At 36.0% G+C, this 16,910-nt stretch overlaps 1 protein-coding gene across 1 annotated transcript in view; it reads left to right on the forward strand.

Moving 5' to 3' along the window:
- Nt5c (5' nucleotidase C) overlaps positions 1 to 16,910 on the forward strand; it is a 188,640-nt gene that overhangs the window by 159,729 nt on the left and 12,001 nt on the right. The gene's annotated exons all lie outside the window — the stretch shown is intronic.

Consider the following 16,910-nt stretch of genomic DNA (forward strand, 5'->3'; position numbering starts at 1 on the left):
GATTTTACTGTGCTTGAACTGAAAAGAGCTCTGTTGCAGACAAAAAATTCGTGTCCTGGTCCAGGTGATATTGCCTATCCTATGCTGAAACATCATCCTTCCAAGTCATTGGCAACCATCCTCTTTCTCTTTAATAGAGTATGGAAGGAACAAGTCTTTCCAAATGCCTGGAAAACAGCTTTTGTCATCCCCATTGTTAAACCGGGAAAAGACCCTACTAATCCGTCAAATTACCGCCCCATCGCTCTAACTAGCTGCCTCTGCAAACTCTTTGAAAAGATGGTCAACACTCGTCTGGTCTATTATTTAGAGACAAATAATTGTATCTCCCCTCTGGTTTTAGAAAAGGAAGAGCAACTGTCGATAATATCCTACTCTTAGAAACAGGTATCCGTAGAGCGTTCGTTAGAAGAAATCATTATGTTTCCATTTTCTTTGATATAGAGAAAGCCTATGATACCACCTGGAGATACGGTATCCTTCGTGACCTATATAGCAATGGTTTACGAGGAAACATGCCGATATTCATCAAACATTTCCTACAGGATCGAAAGTTTCATGGGAAGATAGGCGATACACTTTCTGACATCTTCCATCAAGAAGAGGGCGTTCCGCAAGGAAGTGTATTAAGTGTTACATTATTTAGTATAAAAATTAACTCTTAAAACAACTGCCTCCAGCAGTCCAGGGTATGCTCTACGTCGATGACCTGCAAGTCAGTTGCCAGGGAGAAGACCTGAAAGACATTGAGTGTAAACTGTAGACATCTCTGAATAGAATTGTTAAATGGTCGCAGGAAAATGGTTTTAGATTCTCTACTCAAAAGACTGTGTGTGTACATTTCTGCCGAAAGAAAATTCCTCACCCTGACCTCGAACTTTATCTGTAAGATGTGCTGATTCCTGTAGAAAAGGGAATAAAATTCTTAGGAATGATATTTGACCATAAGCTTACATTCCTTCCCCATATTACCTATCTAAAAAAGAAATGTTTAAAAACTATGAATATTCTAAAAGTACTGTCAAATATTTCTTGGGGTGCTGATCGAGGCTCAATGCTTCTTATACATAGAGCTCTCATTTGTTCGAAACTAGATTATGGATCAATCATTTATGGGCCAGCAAGGCCTTCAGTATTAGCCAAACTTGATCCGATACATCACCAGGCACTTCGGATATGCACTGGCGCCTTTAGAACTTCTCCAGTGGAAAGCTTATATGTGGAAAGTAATGAGACCTCCCTGCGGTTAAGACGTGAAAATCTTTGTGTTTTAAGCATTATTTCAAAGTCTTATCACAAACCGAAAATTCTACACGGTCAAAATTGCTTAATGACCAATACTCCCATTTATATCAGGCACGACCATCATGTGTCCCATCTTTCAGCTTGCGGATGAGTGCTTTGGTGGAGGAGTATAATTTGTCTAATATAGATTTACAGGTGTAGGATTTTTTTTTAGAATTCCTCCCTGGGAGGATTGGAGAATCCATTCTCTGGATACTTTTCGACACTGGAATAAATCGCAAATTAACGAAATCATCTACAAGCAGATTTTTTTTTGAACATAGAAACAAATATAGGATATATATCACTCTATATACAGATGGATCAAAATTGGGATTTTGATCCCAGGATCATGTTGGTGCGACTTTCGTCACAGAGAAAACAATAGTAGGGGTTCGATTACATACAGTTTGCTCTGTGCTTACTTCTGAGCTTACTGCAATTCATCTGGCTTTGACTTACCTTTCAAAACAAAAGTACATAAAGTTTATTATCTACACAGATTCAATGAGTGCCTTAATGTCATTGGAAAATCACGCTCAATGTACTTACCCAGTTGCAACTAGAATCCTGAAGTTTGAATCATTCTTTAAAAATTCGGGGATACCAGATTCTTTATTTGTGGATCCCTGGACACGTTGCCATTAAGGGGAATGAATTGGCGGATATTGCAGCTAAAACTGCAACCACAATGTACAATCTTCAGATTCCACTAGCAGACATCAAAGGGTTTGTCAAAAGCAAAATTCTCAGCAAATGGCAGAAGCAATGGGATGACAAAGTATATAGCAAGCTAAGAAATGTAAAACCTACCATTGGATACTGGCCATGTATGGCTAATAGAAGGATGTGCTCTTGACTCGACTGAGAATTGGCCATTGTCGCCTGACCCATGAGTATCTTCTGAAGGGAGAAGAGTATCCCAGCTGCCCAAACTGCAATGCAGATCTAACAGTCCATCACATCTTGGTTGAATGCCAGAGTTTTAATTATTTTCGCCAAAAACATTTTAATTGTTCAGAACTGGACTTGGGAAATTTAATTGGGAAAACACATCATCGTAATTTGTTTCTGTTTTTAAAAGATATTGGCTTTTATAATAGACTTTAACCTGTTTTTTAAAAGATAACAGCTTTTATCATAGATTGTAATCTGTCTCTTTTTACCTAAGCTGGAAGTTTTTACAAATGACTAATTGCATTGTTACCATTTGTCTGGCGCAGATAACCTTGACAGGTTTTGTGCCAAATTACAATAATCCAATCCAATCCAATGCATGAATATTGGACATGGATAAATAATCAGCATGACAATGGATTCTGCTTTTCAAGTGAATCTTGATTTTGTTTACAGCACTGATGGTCATATGCAAATCTGGTAGCAAAGCAATGAATTAAGTCCTGCATTTTATAAATTGCCTCAGCAGTTCTCACCTTTAGTTATGGTTCAGTATGCCAATGATTTTACCCCTGTACTTACTTGATACATATTGCTGGCACATTTAGCAGCCACTGCTACATCTCCGAAATTTTTTAGCTTGTCTTCTTTCTTACCTGTTTTTTCAGTAAGTAAGTCAAAAATTCAATGTTACAATGCACCATGGGTGTAGCACGCAGCAGTGAACACTTTTCCATTGCCTACCAGGTTACACTGCTGCCTTATCTCACCTGTTCTCCAAATATGTTACCTATTGAGTAAGTAGTCTGTAATTGATGAACAAGTAGTTTTAATATGTTCTTGTCAGCTATAGCTGATCAACTTTGACAAAATGTGAAAACAGCATGGACTGGCATATCCCAAGCACACATCCCAAATTTTTCTTTCAAAGGCTGGCAGCCAAGACATGTTACAGTAGTTTTTTATATCCATGGCAGTTATATAAACTGACTTGTTCTTGAAATGTTCTTTATGTTCTACAAGGCAAATGGGCTATTGTTTTAGTCACTTCAACTCTTGTATTTTTATATTTATTCAGTAAACATGGTTTACTATGTCTTGTTTTTTATGATGTGAGTTTATGGATGGCCAGCAGTGTGTTTTTCCTGGATCCAAATAAAAATGTGCAAAAGCTGCTTTATAGTTTGTCAATGAATGTTCAATTTAAAGGGAACTTTTGGCACTGTCATATACATATAAAGTGTAAGGATCTTAAGTTTTACTAACGTTTATTTTATTTTAAATCTTTACTATCACTTCTTATATTCTACTTCCGGCCAGAATTATAAGCGTTAATGTATTTATGTAAAGTTTGTCTGGCGAACGCCAAGTATTTAAGTTGTGGCTTTTTGCCAAGCGAGAGAGAGGAAGCAGTGAGTCGAAGCAGGCCGCTTACCTTAGAAGTTTTACTCAGTTGCTGGTTGCCGTCCAGGCGAGAGGTTTTAATCCTCTTGATAATTTTTAAACGTATTGTAGTGTTCACAGATCTCTGTACTACATACGGCTTCCTGTTAATATAAGGCCAATCTTCCACGTTTATTATTTTAAATTTAAATTAGAGTTTAGTTTTATTTTTATATTTTTACGTTTAGACCACAAGTAGTGGGTCTGTGTATTCCGAAGTACGGAAGTTATTGTAAGTAGAGAAAAATAAAGGGTTTTGTATACCCTTATTGTGTATCCTGTCTACTTCCCACAGTGATTGAACATAGCTTTAGTAAGCTCTCTGTTCCGAGTCAGGTCCTTGCATGTTCCCGAAGAAAGTAAGACGGAACATTGAACCTGATAGTGGCGCCCAACGAAGAAGAATAACCATGGCCGAGTTTCAAGAAGAACCTGTGCTGCCTGCAGAAGCGGCTCAGAATCCAGAAATGCCAGCTGCCGCCCTGGAAGGATTTGGTTACATCGTCCAGACCATGCGCGCTTCGATGAAACCAGAAGCAACATTTAATGGAAACTCACCGGTAACCAGTTTTTTGGAAAAATTGGATGACCACTTCATGCTCTACCCCGTGCACGAATTTCAAAAAGTTACCTTAGCTACCATCGCTTTGAGGGGCCAAGCGCTTAACTGGTTCAAATGTATAGGCAAAGTCTCTTGGGTCAAGCAGGAAGTCCCACCTATACTTACGAGAATTTCAAGACTGCCCTAGTAAAAGCCTTCCCTGTTGTAAGGGATCGTGCGAAATTAGAAACGGAACTTTTTAGTATATATCAACAAAGAATCGAAAACCTCTCAAGCTTTATTTTAAGAAAAATTCACGTCTTCAAACTCTTGTATGGAAACCGTCCGGATCCTGAGATAATTCAAGTGATTTTGCTGAGGTTACTGCCCCAAGTGCAAGACTTTATTGAATTAAGAAATCCGACTACACTGGAAAAGTTATTCGAGCTAGCAATCCAGTTTGAATGTAGAAGAACGGCGGACGTTGAAAGAAGACGCCAATATCAACAGCGAAACCAATTTGGTGCGCCAAGACTACAGCAAACTCAAGCACACGGCTACGGAAGCAAAGCGAATCAGTGGGCAAGGAAACCTGAGCATTTAAAAACAGCCGGCGAACGTCGACAGTTCAATAGCAATCCAGGAAAAAAGTCTCAAGGCCAGTGGAAAAAGAAGGAAAGCACGAAAATGAAAAATAATTTAAACTAAAACGGATTTCTGCTGACGGGAGGGTGCGGAAATCCGAAGGCCAAGAAAACCCCTCTTCCTTCAAGTTAAATACAGTAATGGTGAAAAATGTGACTCTTCCGAAGATTGAAGTGTTGGTGAATAATATCCCAGCCACCGCACTCCTGGATACAGGCGCGCAGTGTTCCTGTGTGGCAGAAGAATTTTTTAGGAAGTATTTTCGGAAATACCGCATATATAATTCGGATAATACGACAGTGTTAGCGGCGCAAGGAGAAAAATGTAAGTGTATAGGTAAAGTATCGCTGTATGTCCGTATCAAGGACGAACAAGTAAAGGTGATGTTTTTTATAGTAAAGAATCTGCAAGCACATATAATCCTAGGAATAGATTTTCTTTCAGAGGCACAAGCAACGCTGGATTTTAATGAAGCGTCCCTTAAGCTGACAGTGAAACCAGTTCGTGCAGAAAAGGCTGAACCGCCGATGTTAAATCTTGACCACCTGCCTATTGACGAGCAAGGAAGAATCCGACAAGTGGTAAGTGAATTTGCTTCGTTATTTAGTGATATTCCAGGATTTACTCAGGTTACTAACCATAGTATTGACACCGGAGATTCAATGCCAGTTCGCCACAAAGCATACCAGTATGATAAGAATAAGGAAAAAATTATAGAATGGCATATCACCGATATGCTACGTAAAAAGATCATAACGCCCATCTCAAGTAGTTATGCTAGCCCTGTGGTTTTATGTAAGAAAAATAATGACTATCCTTTGACACATCCAAAAAGGTGGAGATTCGCAATTGACTACCGTAAATTAAACTCCATAACTAAATATCCGGTATATCCGTTACCTGTTACTGAAGAAATTCTAAGGAACATAACATCCACCAAATATGTGACGACTTTAGACTTAACGACTGGTTATTTTCAAATAGGGGTTAGGCCTGAGGACGTGCCTAAGACTGCTTTTATAACCAAGTCTGGCACTTATGCATTTTTGCGTATGCCGTTTGGCCTTTCAGGGGCGCCGGCAACATTTCAGCGATGTATGGACATTGTGTTAAGACCTGTTCTTGGAAAGTCCACATTTATCTATTTAGACGATATCATTATTACTAGTGATAATCTCGACCAACATGTACAGGATTTAAGACAGGTGTTTTCTTTATTAAATGAGGCCGGTCTAAAAGTTAATGTCGAAAAGTGCAAATTTGCAGCCCCTGAATTAAAATATTTAGGTTACAAGATATCTCAGAAAGGAATAGAGACAGACGAATCAAAAATAATCGCTGTACAAAAGTATCCGACTCCAAACACGGCGAAGAAGCTCTCTTCTTTTCTAGGACTCTGTTCATAATATAGGTCCTTTATAAAAAATTTTGCAGCTATTGCTGAACCATTGTTAAAATTAAAAAGGAAAAAGGCAAGATTCTCGTGGACGGCCGAAGCCAATAGTGCTTTCGAAAAATTAAAACAAGGATTAACGCAAGCCCCTGTGTTGAAATTTCCTGAAAAGGATGAGAATTTAGAAATTTCAGCGGATGCTTCGGATTATGCGGTAGGAGCGGTACTTTCGCAAAATCAGCAGCCCGTGGCATTTTTTAGCCGAACTTTAAATCAAACACAAAGAAATTATTCTGCGATTGAGAGAGAGGCACTTGCAGTTCTGTTAGCAGTGCAAAAGTTCCGAGTCTATTTTGGAAAGGCGCCAATAACAGTGTACTCTGATCATGCGGTGGTAACTAGATTGTACTCAGGGAAAAACTTATCCCCAAGGTTAATAAGATGGGCACTCAAGCTACAAGATTATAATCTGGTAATCAAGCATACTCCCGGAAAGGAAAATATCGTAGCAGATGCCCTATCCAGAATTAAAATAGATGAAGAAGGTAATACCGTAAAGGTGGCAATGCTCACAGCATGTACAATAAATTCCTGAGAAACTGTAATAACCGAACTGGGTAAGGATCCTGAGTTTGGAAGCATTTATCAGTATTTAAAGGATCCTGAAAATTTTAGCCACCAAGATATTGTGGCTATAAGAAATAGGGCGGCCCATTACGAACAAATAGATGGTGTATTATTCTATACAAAAACTACGAATTCCAACAACGAATTTTGACCTGTTATCCCAGCTAGTCTTAGATTAAATATCCTGCAGGAGCTCCATGACAGCCCTTTAGCTTCTCATGCTGGTATTCGAAAAACTATCCAACGCGTACGCGAGGCAGTCTATTTTCCTGAACTGCAAAAGTTAACAAGGGCGTATGTCCAGTCCTGCCCAACATGTCAGGCAGTTAATTATATTAATTTCCGCCCGGCCGGGTTTCTAAATAGTATTAAATCCGAATTTCCAAATGAAATAATTAGCATCGATTTATTGGGCCCTTTCCCAAAAAGTCAGTTAAATAAAAGTCGCTATCTCCTTGTTATGGTTGATCATTTTAGTAAATGGACCGAAATTGTTCCATTAAAATGAGCCTCCACGAAATTAGTTACTGATTCTATTTTAAATAAATATATTTTAAAATACGGTGCACCCTTAAAAGTAATATCGGATAATGGCCCTCAATTTGTAAGTAATATATTTGAAGACATGTGCCAAAAACTGGGCATACATCATTTAAAAATGGTCCCGTATCGGCCGCAATCAAATATAGCGGAACGGGTCAATAGAAATATAGTGAAAATTATCCGTAGTTATGTTAAAAATTTTCATAAAAGCTGGGATAACTACAATGAATGATTGAATTTGCTTTCGCCCTTAGGACCGCAAAACATGATACAACGGGCAAAACTCCTGCTGAGTTATTTTTAGGCAGAAAGATTATAACGCCGTTAGATAAATTATTTTATGTGCAACAAAGAGCCCCAGAATTTAAAATGGGTGATATAGAAAAACTAATTAAGGAAGCAAAGAAGAATACTGAAGTAGCACAGAGAAAACAAAAACTATATTATGACTTGAAACGACGGGGAGTAACTTATAAAGTAGGGGATGAAGTTTTAAAAATTAAGCATTCACTTTCTACAGCACCAGAAGATAAAACTGCCAAATTTTTTCCATGATTTGAAGGACCATATGTCATAGAAAAAATAACTCACGCTGTAGTAGTGTTAAAAGCTAGAAATGGTGAAACCTGCTCCGCAAACATTGATCAAATCAAACCCTACTATGATCGTAATAAAATGAAAATTTTCAAAGCTCTTTTGCAGGATCCGGCACGGCAGACACCGCAGGCACAAGCTCCAGAGGTGGAAAAACGGCAAGTACAAGGGCAAGCCATTAAGAGGCAGGAGCAAGTGAAAAGAAAGTTTCCCCGCGGAAAAATTGAAGGTAGCAAGAAAAAGAAGCCGTTCCACCGTCCAGAAAAGAGAGCTCACGAACACCCCCAGAATGAAGAAGGGAGAAGGACGACGTATGCAAAGAGAGCCAGGAGAAATGATGGCAACTATAACCCGGCTCTAAAACGGAAGATCTACTCATCCGACAGGACTCTCCGCAGCAAATGTCGCCGAACTGCGGAAGGGCCACCAGCGACGGAGGAAAAGTTACAAGGAAAATTTGAACGGCCAGCAACGAGGTCCAAGCAGGAACACGAAAGAAGTTTCCCAGTTCCGCCAAGACCAGCTGCCATCAAACGACCAAGACCACAGGCAGAAGTGAAAAAGAAGGTATTCAAGGGTGACCGAACTGGAGAAAAAAGAAAGCATCTAGAGGAAGGCACTGAAGGGCGAGCCCGTACAAGAAGGAGGATAAATCAAACAACAATCTGCACTACCTTTCAGGACTGGGCCCAGAAAAGAATGTCCGAATATCACAAAGATAAGTAAAATTTTATGTTACTTTGCAAACTTAATCTTTCATTCTTACTGCAAGTGGCAGATTTCAAGAAGTTTTACCTCATGCGAGGTCTACCTTTATCGCCAAAAGGGCGAGAAATGAGTTGTTACCGATTTTGGTATTATGTTTTTCAATTACTCGCGCGTAAAACTAAAGTTGATGTATAATAGCGTTGTGTAAAGACTTAAATATTGTAAAAAGCTATTGTATAAATATTATTTAAAACATTCTGGCAAGAAAGAAGTTTTAGTCTGAAAGACTTTTTGAAATGTATTATTTCAATGTAGAAAGAATTGGCACTTGCTTTGAAAAGAATAGAAGTTAACAATGTACTACTAATGTGTGTTTTCAAATGTGTAAAATTAACGGCATGTTAATATGTTCTTATATACAATGTGAACTGTTATTTTAAGCTTTAAGAAATACTGTGATATGTTAAAAGTGAAAGTAATGCCAAAAAATTTTAACTTATTCGTGTGACTGTAAAGATTAAATCATGGCGAATATGTGGTAAAGGTTGAATGATGTAGTTAGGCTCTCTGACGCTACACTTTAGAGTTAGCCACTTTTAGAATAGTACCTCAGGGTTTAGAGTTGAAATTAGGGTGTGTTACGAGGTCTTGGTATGTTGAATTTTAACACGTTAGTGTTTTGATTGTAGGAGGAAGTGTTGAACACATAGACATAAACACATTCGTGTTTGGTGTTCTTTTACAACACATGTCAGAGAGCACGGGGAGAGATAACTAAAATAGTTATGAATGAAATAAGAATGTTAAGAGAAATATAATTATACATGTTACTTGCCATTTCATTGTGTAACATTTCATTAAACTAGTTTTCCTTCCAGATCTCTGGAAGGAACCAGATTTGAATAAAAGCTCCTGTTTAGATGCAATACAGATGAAAAAAATTGTGTGTCCTGGGAGCTGCTATTCTAAAAACAAATTTCTTTCTTTTAAATTTCTAGTTTCTAGCGAAAAATGTTTGTAAAAGATTGGCCTCGCGTTAGATTCTAGAGCTAAAAGTTTTCAACAAGGTCGTTTTAGACCTCAGTTTCAAACTAATTAACTCTGGCGGGAAGTATGTAAGGATCTTAAGTTTTACTAACGTTTATTTTATTTTAAATCTTTACTATCACTTCTTATTTTCTGCTTCCAGCCAGAATTATAAGCGTTAATGTATTTATGCAAAGTTTGTCTGGCGAACGCCAAGTATTTAAGTTGTGGCTTTTTGCCAAGCGAGAGAGAGGAAGCAGTGAGTCGAAGCAGGCCGCTTACCTTAGAAGTTTTACTCAGTTGCTGGTTGCCGTCCAGGCCAGAGGTTTTAGTCCTCTTGATAATTTTTAAACGTATTGTAGTGTTCACAGATCTCTGTACTACATACGGCTTCCTGTTAATATAAGGCCAATCTTCCACGTTTATTATTTTAAAGTTAAATTAGAGTTTAGTTTTATTTTTATATTTTTCGTTTAGACCACAAGTAGTGGGTCTGTGTATTCCGAAGTACGGAAGTCATTGTAAATAGAGAAAAATAAAGGGTTTTGTATACCCTTATTGTGTATACTGTCTACTTCCCACAGTGATTGAACATAGCTTTAGTAAGCTCTCTGTTCCGAGTCAGGTCCTTGCATGTTCCCGAAGAAAGTAAGACGGAACATTGAACCTGATAAAGTAAATGTGACAGTTCATATTTCTCTTCACCCTTCCCTAACTTCTTATTAAATGCAATCTTCAAAGATTTTTCCAAGTTTCATCAATAATTACATGTTTACCATTGGAATTAATGCATTTGATAATTTTGTCAGTCATTGTTACTGATGCCATCTGATCCAATTTATGTCGGTCTTTGATATTCATTTATATTTTTTAAATGTAATCCAATCTGTGGTTTTTGAATTACTTGCAAGACATTTTTGGAATATTTAATTTCTTGCATTCATTGGCCATCAAATATTTTGCATTTAAGTACGAGATAATTTACAAATGCAGTATAAACACAACAGGCAAACAATATTCATACTATTTCAGGAATGTTTCTACAATCCTAAATGTTTTAGTAATTTGGAGGCATTTCATCAGTGAACGTGATGGTAGAATTCCAGCATTATGTTGGAATCTGTAAAAAGCTCCCTACTCTTGAGATATTCATGTCCCACCCTTTCCAGTATACGTTCCACTTTTTTTTTGGTTTGATTCTGATGTTTCATTTTGCGGTTATTCAGATTCAAGTTGAGATCCGCTATTTGATGAGGAATTTCATCTTCATTAAATAAATTCCTTTCTTTGTCTGACTAGAGTCCTGGATGATTAAATGGAAAATAAAGACTAATGTGGAAAAATCAGAAGCTGATTACTTCACCAACAAAAGAAATGTTTATTTAAACTTCACCCTTAAGCTGTATGATATAAGCATCCACTGGGCGAAGTTAGTTAAATACCTTGGTGTCATTTTGGACTAAAGACTCACATGAGCCCTACATGTTTCATATAGTTTAAACAAGTTTGGGGGTAAAGCTTTACTCAACCACTTAATTTCCCAAAACTCTGTTCTTTCTATTGAAAATAAAGTATTGGTGTATAAATCCATGTTTGCCACCCATCATAACTTATGCCTGTCCCGTGTGAGGTTTTCTATGGGATTCAAAAATGAAAAAGATTCAAGAAATTCAAAACGTAACTTTGAGACAAATGGTAAATTGCCAGTTTTTCATGAGAAACGAAGCAATCCACAATGAATTGCATGTTAGTAAAATTAGTAACTGTATTGCTAAAATTGGAAGAAAAAAAAAAAAATCAGAAATATTAGCAAAGAGAATAATAGCTCAATTCCATGTATGAATTACGACTACCAAGATATTAACCAAAAAAGACTGGTGCAGTCCTATTATATTTAAATTAATTAACTTGATTTTAATCTAAATTCAAAAATTGTCAGTACAATTTTATTTCAGTAGTTGTTTAGGCCACCTATTGTTTTACTTCATGATCCGTAATTCTCACGTAAATATTATAATTTACTTTGAAATTAAGTACTTTACCTAAGCCCCTCTCACCATCCAGTGCCCGATTTGTTAGGATATGCACTTATTTTCTAGGCTCCTTATTGGCTGCATGAAGTTTGGACCAGTTAGTTCTGCCCTTTCCATCATCCTACTTCAGATTCTGTGATTTCTCTGCTATTTGGAACTTTCACTGTCTAGCAGTATGCATTCCATTCAATCTTATGCATATATCATTGCTGATGCAGTAGTTTTTAACATCTTAGCCCAGAGTAACAAAAACGAAGACTTACACATGCACCACTCATGTTTATTCTCAATTACAAACTTTGTTATGCTAAGAAAAGTTATGTGTTTGCTACGTATTACATTCAGGATGCACCTTTTGCCCAGGAGCCTGATTCAAATGACTTTTGCTCCCAAGTCTTCTTTGTCTGAATCTGCATACATAATATATATTTCCATATTCAGTCATGCAGTTTTTTTTTTCCATTATGCTTTATTTGAGTATTATATTTGAGGAACTAACCCTTATTAAACGTATACATTTACTGGGAAGGTAAAATGAATATTAAACTGAAATTTTGAAATGTAAATGGTTGCATGAGATTTCAATTGATACCATTTACAAATGGGTGTCGAGTGAATGTAAGGTTAGTGATTCTTCTAATGTAACGTAATGTAAAACTAATGATTCCAGCAAGTATCATTAAAAATAATGAATCGTTCTTATTAGAAAAGAAGAAAACAATCTAGTAGTGGCAAACAATATTCAACGAAGGTATTACAATAGTAAATAAGCTCCTAAAAGTGAGATTGATAATTCACTAGCTAAAAGTTTTTTTGATAGAATGTATAAATTTTAGATAACTAGGAAAACCCCTCATACCTGGATTTTAAGTTTTCTTATAACAAATTAGTGTATATATATTCTCAAAACTAGTGTAAAGTTAATTGTCTACAGTATGAAAATATTCGAAATTAATTACTTGAGCAGGAAAATATTCTGCTTATGAGGAATCTGTAATTTGAATGAAGCTTGGAGGATATGTATGAGGGCTATATTTTTTCAACATCCGATGGGCTATAAAGAATAGACAGGTTAATATACAAAAAAGGATTTTATTACCAAAAGTAATGTACAGTCAGGTTATTTTTCTACATAATCACCTTGACGATTGAGGCATTCGTCATATCTGTGAACAACATGGAGGTAGGAAGTAAGATGGAGTTGCCCTAAACAAGTTTCTCCCGTACCCTGCTCTGAAGCACCGGCGATCCCTACGTGGTGACCAAAACGTTTGGTCATTTACCATTGAGTTTATGGGATTTGACGCATTCGGATGTAAATATTTTGTAATTACGTCATAAATATACATATAAATGTATATATTTTCTTTTTCTACAACACTTCAGAGTCCTAAATATGTGAAAACAACATATTTTTAAACAACATTTCATTCTGAACGGAATTAAATGCTATACTTTTCACAGGACAGTTTTCTCAGAATGGTTTAATTTGAATGAAATATTTTCACAAGTTTTCTTTAAATACATTAGAAAAAAAAATTAAGGTAATTCGAGTTTATTCGGTTAAGGTGCAAAAATTAAGATCAAAGTTTATTGTATTATTAATGTTAAAATTATGCATTATTTCTTTTCTATTTATAGAGCTTCTTTCTAAAATACTTTCTTAAATATGACATGATTTTTTGGCTTCTGAGGCATCTTTTAAATCGAAAAATGTAAGTCAATTTATAATTAATGCTCTATTCGGTTCATTTTAAATTAGAGAATTATTAGGAATTAAATAGTACTTGACTTTCTCTGAACATTTCTGAAAGGGAATAAAATAAGTTTTTTTTTTTTTTTTTTTTTTAAGTATTATTTAAAACTTGTAACTGAGTTATTATAAAATGTAAGGGGAATAATTCTTTTAATTATACTTATCAGATTTTTTTTTTACCCTTCATTTCAACAATGCATATTCCAAAACTCTTTATTACGTTCTTAAGTGCGCATCTCATAAAATTTGCTTTATAATACCTTTGAACAGATTGCTTTCCAATACAAACAATTCTTGCTTGAATAGTTTTATAACGTATTTGTCAACAGGATTTCAATTTATGTTTACAATTCAATATTAAGGTTATTATATATTTAGATAACATTTATAATCATTATAAATTAGATACATTTAATAATTAGATTTCTTCACAATACTTTCACAGTTGTTTATAAGTGAATAAATTCTTCATTTCAAATACATTTATAAATAATTTAATGAATATTTAAGTATTTTGTCAAAGGCAGATACATGCTCTTTGCAAGCACATGCATAAATACCCATACATATTTCCTATTTTTCATTTCCGGCATGTGCAAATCTTTAATTTCTATGCATTCACTATATTTTTCGTGTAAAGTAATTTACACTAATTTAGCATACACCCGAAAGTTTTACATAAAAAATATATATGAATATAATTTGAATGAAAATTATAAGTATTATTTTTAATACCCACTCAAAGGTCAGTTTTTCTTCAAAATTCCTCCACGATGGCATCTCTCTCTTTAGGCAGATAGCCCTTGCATGCGTTACTCTATTTAATAAAAACTTAATCTGACCTATGTGCCTAATTACAAATATTTTAACATATGTAATTTTATATTTATAAAACGTGTAAGCCCATAGTGATTATTTTTCAGATATATAAAATTAAAACGATGGGTTTAAAATGAGCAGCAGTAAAGCCTCTCCTCTAAAAAATTTTAAAAGGTACATGTTACAATAATATATGGATGTGAAAAAAATTTGTTTTATTTAAAACATTTTGATGTTTGGAAAATAAAATAAAAGTAGCGAATACTCTATCAAGGGTATCGAAAGACGTATACAATTTTAAATGTACCGTAATGTATTTTTCATTCTTTAAGCATAACATTTTTCTTAAAATCTATATTTTTGTAGTGCGACAGCTTATAATTTTATAAAACAAATTCATAATCAAAATCGCTGTTGTTAGTTATCGAAAAATAACCAAGATGTAATTTTTGCGTAAATGTCACTAAACTATACAAATTGCTATTATCCATCACACTATGAATGTTTCTTTCATGCGAAAGTGTCCCTTTTTCGATTTCTATGGAACTGTCGTGTGTCGAAATACTATCAGTATCCTGTCAAGCGAGCTTCTGAATGTAAACAAAGAACACCCCATCTGGTGACCCAAGCTTCAAAGCAGTGCTTCCCTTCTAGCGCCGGTTGGCCCCTCCTCCCTTTCCTACCTCCATGTGTCACACGACATGGTCTCAGGCCTGCGATATCAAACACAATAATTCGCAGGCACAATGTCGCAAGCACAATAATTCGTTCCAGGTGCAGAGTTGCAATACAAGAGACATAGCATAATGGAAGAAAATAATTAAAAAAAACTGTACATAATTTTACACAAATGTGTGGTTCCAAATCAAGGGAAAGCTAACTTGTTGGCATACCTGTGTGTATATTTATTAATTTTGACGAGGATTGCAGCATTTGATGGTAATTTTATTTTTAATTAACCCAAATAAGTAAAACGTGTAAGCCCAAAGTGATTATTTTTTAGATATATAAAATTAAAACGATGGATTTAAAATGAGCAGCAGTAAAGCCTCTCCTCTAAAAATTTTTAAAAGGTACATGTTACAATAATATATGGATGTGAAAAAAATTTGTTTTATTTAAAACATTTTGGCGTTTGGAAAATAAAATAAAAGTAGCGAATACTCTATCAAGGGTATCGAAAGACGTATACAATTTTAAATGTACCGTAAGGTATTTTTCATTCTTTTAAGCATAACATTTTTCTTAAAATCTATATTTTTGTAGTGCAACAGCTTAGAATTGTATAAATTCATAATCAAAATCGCTGTTGTTAGTTATCGAAAAATAACCAAGATGTGATTTTTGCGTAAATGTCACTAAACTATACAAATTGCTATTATCCATCACACTATGAATGTTTCTTTCATGCGAAAGTGTCCCTTTTTCGATTTCTATGGAACTGTCGTGTGTCGAAATACTATCAGAATCTTGTCAAGCGAGCTTCTGAATGTAAACAAAGAACACCCCATCTGGTGACCCAAGCTTCAAAGCAGTGCTTCACTTATAGCGTGGGTTGGCCCCTCCTCCCTTTCCTACCTCCATGGTGAACAAGCTTTGCAATACCCTCTTTATAAAATGTCTTCGCCAATGATTGGAAGTGAGTTGTGACGGTTTCTTTCATGTAATTTTGGAAGTGCTTCGCACCAAGCCACTGCTTCAGTTAAGGGAACAGATGAAAGTCACTCAGCGCTAGATTGGGACTACATGGCGAATGTTCGAAAATGTCCCATTGAAATTGCTGAAGGAGCAGTTGGGTTACACGAGGGCGGGCATTGTCGTGGATCAGAACAATTCCAGAAGTCAGCATGCCTCTTCGTTTGTTTTGAATAGCTCTTCGTAAGCGTTGCAAAGTTTCACAATATGAATCTGCATTAATTGTTGTTCTAGGCTGCATAAACTCTACAAGCAACATACCTTTTTGGTCCCAAAAAACAGTTGCCATAACCTTACGGTTGTTAAAGGTTTGTTTGAATTTTGTGGCTCTCTTAGGAGAATTTGTGTGCATCCATAGTTGTGATTGTCATTTCATTTCGGGCGTGTCATATTGAACCCATGCCTCATCACCTGTCACAATGGATTTTAAAAACTCTTCTCCGTCAGTATTGTAACAGTCAAGAAACTCAAACGCTGCAACCATTCGGCGAGTTTTGTGGTCGTCAGTCAACATCTGTGGGACCCAGCGAGCGCAAACTTTTCTATAGCGCAACTGTTCAGTAACGATAGAGTACAGGGAAGATCTTGAAACTTCTGGAAATTTCTTCGATAATTCACTTATGGTGAACCTTCGATTTTGCTTAACCGCTTGGTTAGCTCGTTGAACAATGTTGTCTGTAGCGACAGACTTGCGTTCTTGACCACCTTCATCATGCACATCAGTTCGACCATCTTTAAACTTTTGACACCATTCACGAACAATGCTATCACTCGTAAAGCTGTTTCCATACACTCGACTTATTCTTCGATGAATTTCCGCTGCACTGTTCCCTTCTGCCTGCAAGAAACGAATAACAGCTCGCAGTTCACACTTGGCGGGAGAATGAATAGTGACAGCCATGTTTG

This window comes from Stegodyphus dumicola, chromosome 10 (assembly GCF_044657685.1).
Source record: "Stegodyphus dumicola isolate Sdum_Otavi_A_Nest chromosome 10, ASM4465768v1".
NCBI lineage: Eukaryota > Metazoa > Arthropoda > Arachnida > Araneae > Eresidae > Stegodyphus > Stegodyphus dumicola.